Source organism: Chiloscyllium plagiosum, chromosome 22 (genome assembly GCF_004010195.1).
Source record: "Chiloscyllium plagiosum isolate BGI_BamShark_2017 chromosome 22, ASM401019v2, whole genome shotgun sequence".
In the NCBI taxonomy this organism is placed as follows: Eukaryota; Metazoa; Chordata; class Chondrichthyes; order Orectolobiformes; family Hemiscylliidae; genus Chiloscyllium; species Chiloscyllium plagiosum.
Window position 1 is genome coordinate 4004380 of NC_057731.1, and position 13545 is coordinate 4017924.

The 13545-nt window shown below is 41.6% G+C and overlaps 1 protein-coding gene across 1 annotated transcript in view; it reads right to left on the reverse strand.

Moving 5' to 3' along the window:
* Positions 1–4918: 4918 nt before the first annotated feature.
* Positions 4919–13545, reverse strand: part of slc22a15 (solute carrier family 22 member 15) — a 79887-nt gene continuing 71260 nt past the window's right edge. The window contains exon 12 of the transcript XR_006314884.1: positions 4919–5454. The gene's annotated coding sequence lies outside the window, so the exon portion shown is untranslated. The remainder of the gene's footprint in view (positions 5455–13545) is intronic.

Here is a 13545-nt window from a genome sequence, read left to right on the forward strand (position 1 = left end):
AAAGCATACTGTCCGGGTGCATAACAGCCTGGTATGGCAACTGCTCTAACGAAGAGTATAAGAAGCTACAGAAGATTGTGTGCACAGCCCAGCCCATCACGGACGTCAACCTTCAATCCATAGACTCCATTTACACGGCTAGCCATAGAAAGGATGCCAACATTATCAAAGATCCCTCCCAACCCGGTAATGATCTCCTACAACCCCTTCCATCAGGCAGAAGATACAGAAGCTTGAACACATGTACCAACAGGTTCAAGAACAGCTTCTTCCCTGCCATTATTAGACTGATGAACAGACTCTCTAACTTCAAATAATGTTGATTCTGGTAATGTTGATCTTACTTATGCATACTATCTTTCTCTCTTGCACCCATTCTCACACACATGCGCACTCTCTCAAACACTCACACACACTCCCATACTCTCACTCACAGATATACACACTCACATACACAGACACATACAAGTACACTCACACACAGACATACATGCTCACAAGCATGCACATAAAATCTCTCTTTCACACACACACAAACTACAAACACCTTTTGTACACACGTGGACACACGAACAGTCACTCTAACACACAGTGACACACACACACAGATGGACTCATACACATCCAATGTATGGCTGCTAAGGGATTTTTCTTTTATTTATTTGACTGATACAGACATCCATATGATGATAACATGATCCAGTTCAATGTAGTATATCAGCTAGTGGAGTTTTAAATTTAGGTACTTTAACGAAATGGAACAGAGATTGTCCACAGTAAACTGGGAAAATCTGTTCATGGAGAAAACAGCAGAAGAACAGTGGAGGATGTTTAAAGAAACATTTAACACAATACAGAACCCGTTTATACCCCAGAGAGGGAAAAACTGCACTTCACAAAAAAAACAGTCACAGACAACTAAGGAGACAAGGAACAGCATAAAACTAAAAGAAAGGGCTTACTAAAATACAAACAAACAGCACAGATCCTGCTGAATGGGAAAGTTACAAAGAGCTGCAAAGGACCACAAAGCAGCTTGTAAGAGCTACTGAAAGGGATTATGAAAGGAAACATCCCATCAGAATTAACAAAAAGAAATGCTGTAGTTACATTAAGGGAAAGTGGGTGGTGAGGAGCAATGTTGACCTATTAAAGACTGAAAGTAGGGATATTGTCGGTGACTACGGGGAAATGGCAGACAGGGTCAATAATTACCTTGCCTCAGTACTTAAAGAAGGGGGACAGCTTGCAGGAAATTCCAAGGAATTAATTGTGGATCAAGAAAAAGGACTGAATAAATTTAACACAAGTAAACATTGGTACTGGGGAAATTAATGGAATTAAAGAATGACAATTCTCCAGGATGTGCTGGTTTCCATCTGAGGCTATTAATGGAAGTAGGGGAGCACATTAGATTAGATTACTCACAGTGTGGAAACAGGCCCTTCGGCCCAACAAGTCCACACCGCCCCGCCAAAGCGTAACCCACCCATTCCCCTACATTTACCCCTTTACCTAACACTACAGGCAATTTAGCCTGGCCAATTCACCTGATGTGCACATCTTTGTGACTGTGGGAGGAAACCGGAGCACCCGGAGGAAACCCACGCAGACACAGGGAGAACGTGCAAACTCCACACAGTCAGTCGCCTGAGTCGGGAATTGAACCCGGGTCTCTGGTGCTGTGAGGCAGCAGTGCTAACCACTGTGCCACCGTGCCGCCCTACATTGTAGATGCCCTGACTATAATCTTTCAGAGTTCCCTTGGGTGAGTAGAATTGTTGGATTCTATGATCAAGATTGGGGAACTGAACACCTTGAAAAAGTCAGTTAATCAGGAAGAGCCAGCATGGATTCATGACAGGTAGGTCATGCCTGGCCACCTTTTGAAGAGGTGACTAAGGTAGTGGAGAGGGGTCCATGTCTACGTTATCTATTTGCATGGACTTCCAGAAGGCATTCGATAGTTTTGGCCTTGGAGGGAGTACAATGTAAATTTACAAGAATGATATCTGGACTTCAGGGATTAAATTATGAGAGATTATACAAATCTGCTATGTGTTTTCTCTAGAATTTAGAAGGTTAAGGGATAGTCTGATTGAACTCTTCAGGATATTAACAGTAAACGATGGGGTAGATAATGTTAAATTCTTTCCACTGGTTGGGGATTCTAGACCTGGTGGGTATAGCCCGAGAATTATGACCAGACTGTTTAGGAGATATGTTAGGAAGCAATTCTGCACATAAAGGTGTATTTCAAACTCTCTACCACAAACGGCAGGGGATGCTGGAAGTTGTTAATTTTAAATCTAGGATAGATCATTTTCTGTCAAGCAAAGATATTAAGGGAAGTAATAACGACTAAAGGCAGGTAGATTAGATTAGATTAGATTACAGTGTGGAAACAGGCCCTTCGGCCCAACAAGTCCACACCGCCCCGCCAAAGCGAAACCCACCCATCCCCCTACATTTTTACCCCTTACCTAACACTACGGGCAATTTAGCATGGCCAATTCACCCGGCCCTGCACATCTTTAGACTGTGGGAGGAAACCGGAGCACCCGGAGGAAACCCACGCAGACATGGGGAGAACGTGCAAACTCCACACAGTCAGTCGCCTGAGGCGGGAACTGAACCCGGGTCTCTGGCGCTGTGAGGCAGCAGTGCTAACCACTGTGGTACATGGAGTTATGTCCAATCGACCATGATCACACTGAATGGTGGTGAAACAGGCTTGAGGGGCTGAATGGCCTTCTCATGGTTCGATGTTTCCTATGTTCACGAGATGTGGGCGTCACTGGCTGGTCTATATTTATTGCCCATCACTAGTTACCCTTGAGAAGATGGTGGTGAACTGCCTTCTTGAACTGCTGCAGTCCACATGCTGTAGGTTTACCCACAATGCAAGTTTCAGGGTTTTGACGCAGCGACAATAAAGGAATGGCGATATATTTCCAAGTTAGGATGGGGAGTGGCTTGAAGGGGAACTTGCAATTGGTGGTAGTGTTCTCATGTATCTGCTGCCCTTGTCCTTCAAGCTTGTGAGATCGCAGGGTTGGAAGGCATTATCGAAGGAGTCTCAGTGAGTTTATACGGTTGTGGTGTAGTGAGAGGATCATTAGTACCTTCAAGACCGAAATTAATAAACTTGTGTTGAGCAACGATGTCTAGGGAATGCAACAAAGTCAAAAAAACTAAGCTACAAATCAGCTATGATTACATACAATAATAGGACATGCTGGGGAGGCTGAATGGCCTCCTCTTCTTCCTATGTTGCTGTGTAGCACTGGTATCAACATATTAATATTTGACTTAAAGCTTCTTAGATTTCCAAAAAAATGTTCTTATCACAGCTAAGCAGCTATTTGCCTGAGGCTGACCCAGTATATCGTGCAAAACCATCTGCTTACTGACATCAGTCTTAAAGTATATACCGTCACCCACTAGTTGCAAAATGAACCTACATTCAAGATTTTCACAGAGCCTAGCTTGTGAAGTGTGTGCCTCTATTTCAAAACACTTTCCGTATAAACTATCATTTACAGTGGGTGTACTCGTGTGAATGTAATGAGGCCTCACACACAATAACCAGAGCCGATGATGGAGGAATATAATAAGAACATTGTTTCATTCATCAGCCCCTGAGATTCCTGAACTGAGATATTTACTGCAGCACCCTCGAGCTAACTAAAGATCCAAGCCCAGCAGCCACCCTTTCACCTTGGCTCCAGATATCGATAGAGGAATAGTTATTGGTGAAGGTACAAAGGAAATGGAATTTGTTACATCCACCAGATAGGTTCTTGGTTTATCTAAAAGGTGGCATCTCCAACAATGCTGCTTGAGTATGCCAACTTAAAGCACATATCCAACTTGCTAAAAATACAGCAAACTTTGTTTTAACCGGCACCTTATGTACTGGCACTCTCAAAAAACTAGCAAAAATTATATATATGTATATCAAATACTTTGAAATTTACTGTGCTATTCTATCCAATTATTATAGTTTTTTTAATTTAATTACCTCATTGTAAATATGCTTGTTGTTCAGATGAATGGCCATATGACTAAGATGAATGGCCAAATAGTCTAAGAAGTTTAGTTGTTGATTGAAACAAAATCCAATCAGAACATCTGCCATTAAAGTTCATCATTGTAAAACTTTTCATCATGCAGTTGGCTTCCATTGGCCAATTTCTCCTCAAATACCATGATCTAACGCAATGTCCAAGTAGTCAGTTGAGGGTGCAAGTGGAATAATTTTTATAGGAGGCAAAGTTCCATTATTATTTAAATGATGTATGCTGTAAATAAAGTATAATAATGATGCATATACCCTGGCATTACATTTCTATTATTTAATGTGCCCTTTTACTTTGATTATGTGAAACTCTTGATTACCCAGGATATTTGATCAGCTGGCACCCCCCTGGTCTCTACAGGTGCTAGTTAATTAAAAGTTTACTGTATCTTGTATTGTTCTTCCATTTGAACAGGAGGACATTAGGAGCGAAGTTGACCCTTCCAGCCTGCTCTGCCATTCAATATGATTGTGGCTGATCTCTTTGCATTTTAAATTCTTCATTTCCATTTGCACCAAATAAACTCTGATTCCCTGTCTAAGAATCTATCTAGTTCTGCCTAGAAGCCATTGTAAGGTGCAGTGCAATGAGTTTGACTGTGTCAGGCTCGAATCTTCTGTGGTGCTGCTCACTGAATTTTGACACAAAAGCCCAGATAGTAATGAAGAGAACTGTGTAGGGTTGACTAGGTCAGATTGGTTTTGTTCGCTGTCATTACCTAAGCCAACATTGAATTGTTTGGCCAGCTTTATTCTTGAGCTTATTGATGGTTTCTTTGTATGTGCAATCTCATGGTCTTCTATGAGATGGAATTAGCATTCTAGATCAGCTAAGCACAGATCTTGCCCATTTAATTAGTGTATCACCGTACAACATAACAAATGTTTGGTGTCTTTGAATCGAATTTTAATACACTTTCTGAAAAAGAGTGCAAAAAAACATTCATCACTTGTTATGCAAGTCACTTAAACATAAAATCAGGAACAGTAAACAGTACACGCAGAATCACTCAGCATGATTATATGGTTCTAATCAGAAAAATTCATAAAACAAAATCCATTCAAACATCATAAATATTTAAGCAAGCTGCACTGATGTGTGGGCTTGCTTCGGTATTGTAGTCCGTATGAAACATACACTGAAAGCAGGTGACTTCACGACTGCAACAAATTGCCAGTTGACTGTACACTTAGTGTTAACCAACCCATTCCATTTCAGCATTACATTTCAGCAATATTTTCTTCTGTAGACGGGTGCACGCTATGAAACCACTTATCCATGATTCGGCTTGACAAGTATTGACAAAACCAGATGCCGGGAATCTGAAACAGAAACAGAAAGAGCAGGAGAAACACAGCAGGTCCGATGGTATCTGTGGAGAGAGAGAAACCAAATTAATGTTCCAGGTCAATGTCCTTTCATCAAAAGTGGAAAGAATCAGGGATTCAGCACAAATTTATTTTCTGTCATTTACCCCCAGCTGCCAACAATGTGCTAACTTCCCCTCCTACCTAATGTTTACAGGCTCCATATTTGTTTATAAATTGATCAAGCTCTTCTTCCACTTATGATGAAATGTAAACTGTTTACTGTTTCTCCCTCCAAAGGGGCTGCTGAGATCTTCTGAGCATTTCCAGTGCTTTTCAATATTTATTTTCAGTGTGTGTATTATGGTTTCTTCACCAGAAAAGACTTTAATAACTTAGACCATGAGACAAAGAAGTGGAAGTAGGCCATTCAGCCCATTGGGTCTTCTAAGCCATTCATGGCTGATCGAATAACCTTCGATTCCACTTCCCTGCCTTTGCCTCCCACGGCCTTGATTGCCTTACTGATTACAAAAACTTCCCAAAGACACTGGAAAATCAAGAGGTGAAAGCGAGGGAGAAACTTCAAACAATCACAGTCACAAGAGATGAGTTTCTGATGAATGCATGATGAAAAGATTCAACTTCTGGTCTCCTCTCAGCAACGTTTAAGTGCTGCCGATTCTCCTGAACAAGATGGCCTGTATCATGTGGGTTGAAAAATGTGATTTATTTTCATTCACTCACAGGACATGGAGACGCTGGCTTGCCAGCATTTATTGACTGTCCCTAGCTGCCCTAGAGAAGGTGGTGGTGAGCTGCCTTCTTGAACTGCTGCTGGCCACGTGCACTTGGTTGCCCCACAATGCCTTAGAGGGAACTCCAGGATTTTGACTCAGTGACATTGAAGGAACGACAATATATCAGGATGGTGAGTGGCTTGGAGGGGAACTTATAGATGGTGGGGCTTCCATTTATCTACTGCCCTTGATCTTCTAGATGGAAGTGGTCATGGGTTTGGAAAGTATTGTCAAAGAAGCTGTGGTGAATTTCTGCAGCGCATCTTGTAGATGGTACACACTGTTGCAACTGAACATCGGTGGTGGAGAGAGTGGGGATGCTTGTAGCTGTAGTGCCAATCAAATGGGCTACTTTGTTCTCAGTGTTATTGCAGCTGCGTCCATCCAGGTGTCCTATCACACTCCTGACTTGTGCCTTGTAGATGGTGGATGGTGTTTGGAGTTTTGGAGTAGCGTGGTGGCTCAGTGCTCAGCACTACTGCCTCACAGTACCAGGGACTTGGGGCAGTAGTTAGATTCTCTCTTGTCGGAGATGGGGGGGGGGAGACGCTCTTTGGAGGATTGGTGTGGACTCGATGGGTCAAATGGCCTGCTCCTACACTGTAGGGAGTCTATGAACAAACGAATGATTTCTGATCACATATATCTGGGGGCATACAGTGCCATTAATGGTGAATACTGATTGGTGTAACAGGTGCACAGAGTCAAGCAGCCCACTCTTGCTCCGAAGCACTATGTAAGCATTTCAACAGGAAAGGGTACACATTGATAACTATAAAAAAAATGTTAAGCAGCTTCTTTTTTTAAACAGTTGACAGTTTCAATCCCACCTCTCAATTATTATGCAATAAAGGCCGAGGGAATTAGGCTACTGCCTCCTGTCAATATATAATATCTGGATGTTAGTGAAGATGACATCTGTATGAAATGACAGAGCTACCCACAGGATTGGAAGCCATCCTTCAATTCTCTGTTGAAGTAAGTCCCTGCCTGCTCCTGTCAATCATACTATGACTCAGTTAGAGACTTGACGACAGCTTTACATTTGTGTCAAAAACTAATATAACATCTCAGAGAATGATAAATTTGAAAACAGAGCTGGAACCTTTTTTAAACGTGATAGAACATTTTCCTACTATCCCTGGCTTCAATATTTAATTTTTTTAAAACAAGATGCTGATGTTTGCTGAGTTGAAACTCCTCTGTATTACTGCTGAAAAAATTCAATGAAATTGTGTCAATTTGGAAAAATCTAGATGACATGGTGACTATTTTTCTTGGTGTAATCCAATTGCACTGGAAATATCACTTCATACTATTGTGACCCCGTAAACAATTACATGCAAGAAGAAATTGAACCTTCCAGTTAAATAGCTGAATGCATGGCAGGACTAAAGACTAAAAACACTCAACCAAATACAAATATTGTCAGCAATGTATACATTAAACTACTACACACAGACCTTTTAACACAACCAAAAAAAAACTCACTATCCATTACACTTCATATTGTCTTAAGGAGACATTCATTTCTCCTGGAATCAGTCCAAATAAAATCATTCTTAGCTCCTGAAATTTTATTTCCAGTCTGGTTTCTTTTCACTGAGAGATTTCCAGGAAACTTTGCCCTCCAGCTATAGTTAGGCAAATCTTTATGGGGGGGACTTTAATTTCCCCAACATTGACGGGAAATGCTAGTACGTTAGATGGATCAGTTTTTGTCCAACGTGAGCAGGAGAGTTTCCTGACACAGTATGTCGAAGGGCCGACAAGAGGGGAGGCCACACCAGATCTGGTGCTTGGTAATGAACCAGGCCAGGTGTTTGATTTAGTGGTAGGTGAGCACTTTGGAGAGAGTGACCATAATTCGGTTACTTTTAGTTTAGCAATAGAAAGGGATAGGTACGTACCACAGGGAAAGAGTTATCGATGGGGGAAGGGCAATTATAATGTGATTAGGCAAGACTTAGGAGGTACAAAATGGGGTAGCAAAACGTGGGGATGGGAATAATCAAAATGTGAAGCTGGTTTAAGGTACAGATATTATGTGTCCTTGATAGGTATGTCCCTGTAAGACAGAGAGGAAGTGATAAGGTAAGGGAACCATGGTTTACTAAAGAAATTGTACCTCTTGTTAAACGGAAGAGGAAGGCTTATGTGACATTGAAGCGAGATGGTTCAGATGAGGCAATTAGCTATGAAGGATTTAAAGAGAGAGTTAAGAGCAGCAAGGAGGGGACATGAGCAGTCTTTAGCAGGTAGAATAAAGGAGAACCCTAAAGGTTTCTGCGGATAAGTGAGGAATAAAATGCTGACTAGGATAGGAATACGGCCAGTCAAAGACAGAAGTAGGAAGTTGTGTGTGGATCCTGTGGAGATTGGAGAGGTGTTAAATGAATATTTCTCACCAGTTTTCACTCCGGAAAAGGAGAATATTGTGGAGAAGACGACTGAGGCACGGGCTATTAGACTAGAAAGGATTAAGGTTAGTAAGGAGGTAGTGTTATCAATTCTAGAAGGTATGAAAGAAAGTAAGTCCCCGGGGCCGGATGGGATTTATCCAAGGATTTTCTGGGAAGCTAGGGAGGAGATGGCGGAGCCTTTGACCATGATCTTTGAGTCATCATTGTCTATAGGTTTAGCGCCAGAGGACTGGAGGATTGCAAATGTTGTGCCCTTGTTCAAGAAGGGCAGCAGAAATGACCCAGATAATTATAGACAAATCAGGCTTTCTTCTGTTGTAGGAAAGGTTTTGGAGAGGATTATAAGAGATAGGATTTATAATCATCTAGCAAGCAATTTGATTGTAGATAGTCAACATGGTTTCATCAAGGGCAGGTTGTCTCACACAAACCTCACTAAGGTTTTTGAAAAGGTGACCAAGCATGTAGATGAGGGGAGGGCAGTTGACGTGGTGTACAAGGATTTCAGTAAAGCCTTCAAAAAGGTTCCACATGGCAGGCTTTTGGAGAAAATGCGGTGTCATGGGATTGAGGGTGATTTAGTAGTTTGGATTAGAAACTGGCTTTCTGCAAGAAGGCAGCGAGGGTTGGTTGATGGAAAATATTCAGCCTGGAGTCCGGTTACTACTGGTGTGCCACAAGGATCTGTTTTGGGACCACTGCTGTTTGGCATTTTTATCATCATTAGTAAGTTTGCAGATGACACTAAAGTCTGTGGAGTAGTGAACAGTTTGGGAGAATATTGCAGGGGGACTTGGATAAACTGCAGAATTGGACTGAGAGGTGGCAAATGGAGTTCAATGCAGATAAATGTGAGGTGATTCACTTTGGTAAGAATAACAGGAAGGCAGAATACTGGATCAATGGAAAGACACTTGGTAGTGTGGATGTGCAGAGAGATCTTGATGCCCATGTATATAGATCCCTGGAAGTTGCCACTCAGGTTGATAGTACTATTAAGACGACATACTGTGTGTTTGGTTTTATTGGTAGAGGGATTAAGTTCCGAGTCACAGCCTCACTAGGAATATTGTGTACAGTTCTGGTCGCCCCATTACACTGAAGGATGTGGAAGCATTGGAAAAGGTACAGAGGAGATTTACCAGGATGTTGCCAGGTCTGGAGAGAAGGTCTTACGAGGAAAAGACTTTTGGGTCTGTTCTCATTGGACAGAAGGCGGCTAAGAGGGGATTTAATAGAGACATACAAGATGATCAGAAGATTAAAGTGAACAGCGAGAGTCTTTTTTCTAGGATGATGACGTCAGCTTGTACAAGGGGCATAGCTGCAAATTGAGGGGTGATAGATTTAAGACAGATATCAGAGGCAGGTTCTTTACTCAGAGAGTGGTAAGGGCATAGTTAACTCAGCCACATTAGGGGCATTTAAACATTCCTTGGATAAGCATATGGATGATGATGGGATAGTGTAGGGGATGAGCTTAGATTAGTTCACAGGTCGGTGCAACATCAAGGGCCAAACAGCCTGTATTGTCTTATGTTCTATGTTCATGTTTCAGGATACAGATGCTACAGGAAGGTTACATGGGCGGGGGGAGGGGTGGGGGGGGCAGAGAGGAGGGGGTGTGGTGTTTATGATTAGGAATAACATTACGGCTGTACTTAGGAAGGATATTCCTGGAAATACATTCAGGGAAGTTATTTGAGTAATACTGAAAAATAAGAAGGGGATGATCACCTTACTGGAATTGTACTATAGATCTCCCCAAAAGTCAACGGGAAATTGAGAAACAAATTTATAATGAGATCTCTGTTATCTGTAACAATAATAGGGTGGTTAAGATAGGAGATCGTAATTTTCCAAACATAAACCGGGACTGCAATAGTGAAAGGGTTCAGAAAAGATTTACAAGGATGTTGCCAGGGTTGGAGGATTTGAGCTATAGGGAGAGGCTGAACAGGCTGGAAATACTTTCTTTGGAGGGTCGGAGGTTGAGGAATGACTTTATAGAGGTTTATAAAATCACGAGGTGCATGGATAGGGTAAATAGACAAGGTCTTTTCCCCAGGGTGGGGGGGAGTCCAAACTAGACGTCACAGGCTTTAGGTGAGAGGTGAAAGATTTAATAAGGATCTAAGGGATAACATTTTCACACAGAGGGTGGTGCATTCATGGAATGAGCTACCAGAGGAAGTGGTAGAGGCTGTTACAATTACAACATTTAAAAGGCATCTGGATGGGTATATGAATAGGAAGTGTTGAGGGATATGGGCCAAGTGCTGGCGAATGGGACTAGATTTATTTGGGATATCTAGTTGGCATGGATGAGTTAGAATGAAAGGTCTGTTTCCATGTTGTACATCTCTATTACTCTATGTAACTCACCTCCTGACTCCCCAAAGCCTGTCCACTATCTCCAAGGCACAAGTTAGGAGTGTGTTGGATTTTCCCCACTTGCCTGGATGGGTGCAGCGTCAACAATCAAGAAACTTGACACCATCCAGGACTAAGCAGCACCTATGACTGGCATCACATCCACAAACATCCACTCCTACCACCACCATCACTCAGTAACAGCAGTGCATACTAGCTACAAGATGCATTGCAGAAATTCACAGAATGTCTTTGCCAAACCCACAACCACTTCCATCTCGAAGGACAACAGCAGGAGATAACAGGTGAACACCACAACCTGCAAGTTCCCCTCCAAGTCACTCACCATTCTGACTTGGAAATATATTGTCATTCCTTCACTGTTACTGGGTCAAAATCCTAGGTATGCGCAATAAATAAAATCCTGGAATTCCCTCCCTATGGGCATTGTGGTTCAACCTGCAGTGATTCAAGAAGGCAGCTCACCACTTCCTTCTCAAGGGCAACAAATGCTGGTCAGCCAGAGATGTCCACATCGCACAAATGAATAATGAAAAAAAGTTCAAGCCCCACTCCAGAAGTTTAGCACAAAAACCTAGCCTTAAATATCTAGTGCATTATGGGTGGATATCTACAGCATCAGAGATGCCATCTTTCAAATGAGATGTTAAAACAGAATCCTGTCTGCCATTGCAATTGGATGCAAAAGATGTAGCATTATTTCAAAAAACAACAGGTATGCTCTGGGTAACATTTATTCCTCAAGCAAAGTCACAAAATCAAACTTCATTCATTATTTTCACATTGCTGGTGGTTAGAGTTTGCTGTGCGCAAGTTGATTCCTGTGTTCCCTACATTACAACAGTCCACATTCTAAAGTATTTCATCGAAGGTAAAGCATACTGGGACATCCATGCTCATGAAAGACATTATCTAGTTGCACAACTATTTTTCTTTTTTATTGTGGCATCAGTGCACAGCATTATATGCCACAAATTGCTCACTGACCCTTCTCACACCAAAGCCATCCATGGAGACAAACCAGAAACCATTAATGTTTGACCAACACAGGTTCTGTGTGGAGACCAGAATTATAGTAATACATTTGCATCTGTTGTTCTCATGCTTCCTTGTTCACTTCACAAGTATTTACATGGAAACAGGATTTACTAAAGATAACAGAAAAAAAAACATAAGAACATTATACCTTGAAGACATTCCAAAGAGATCAACCGCCAATTAAGCACCTGTGAGGTCCATTTCATGTCACTGTATCAAAAGCCATTGCAACCAAATTGTGTAAAGTAAGGTCACATAAATGCAATGAAATGAATAATCAGTCTATCAGACAGGGAAAGGTGGGATAATTGAAGTTGCATTTGTCTTATTAGTCAGGACAACAGGAGAATTCCAGTGGCAATAATGTTTTACATCCATCTGAAGATTAACTAATAGCTCATTTTAAAATCTATTCTGAAGGATAACACTCCCTCAGTAATGACGAATCCCACAACATTCTGACAGATGTAATGGAGCTTTCAATTGAGACAAAATGACCACCTAGTTAGGCTATCCATCTTCTTCAAATTAAGTTCAATCTCAAAATAAATTAAGGAAATTGGCAACAACTAAGAGGACAGTCACTAAGGTTGCCATTCACTAAGAAGATCACACATCTGGATATCCCATTCACTTTTTTTTTAAATCACATGTGGGAAGAGTGTTGCTGGCTGGGGCAGCATTCATTGCCCATTCTGAAGAAGGACCACTGGACCCAGAACATTGACTCCGATTTCACTCCACAGATGCTGCCAGACCTGTTGAGTTTTTCTAACAATTTCTGTTTCTGATTTCCAGCATTTCAGTTCTTTCAGCTTTTATTTAATGCCCATACTTAGTTGCAACCTCGAAAAGGTGGTGGTGAGCTCCATCCTTGAATTGTTGAAGTCCGTGAGCTGTAAGTAGACCCACAATGCTCTTAGGGAGGGATTTCCAGGGTTTTGACCCAGTGACAGTGAAGGAACAGCAATATATTTCCCAGTCAGAATGGTGATTGGCATGGAGGGGAACTCACAGATAATGGTGCTCCGAAGTATCTGCTGCCCTTGCCCTTCTACATGGAATGTGTCATGAGTTTGAAAGTGTTCCCCAGGATCTTTGGTGAATTTCTGCAGCACGTCTTGTAGATAGAACACACTGCTGCTACTAAGCATCAGTAGTGGAATAATTGCATTCGCAACAACATGGTAGATGGGAACACAACTATTCACAAGGAAAATGTAATAGTTCTAAGACAAGTAGTCATTTACAATAAACAAGACATCTTAGTCACTTCAGATCAGAAATAGAATGAAGCATAAGAGTGCTGTATTTAGAGGATGTAGGTGACAAAAGAAATCTCTTAAAACAGATTCAATGTCATTGAAATTCATCAGTGTCAGTGTGCCTTGTTGCTTTGTATCCTTGTTATTCATTTCCATGTCTCACAAATCCAGTTTTTTCCATCAATCTTGCCAGACCAATTGGGTTCTTTTTTCTGCAATGAAAGATAAAAACTAAA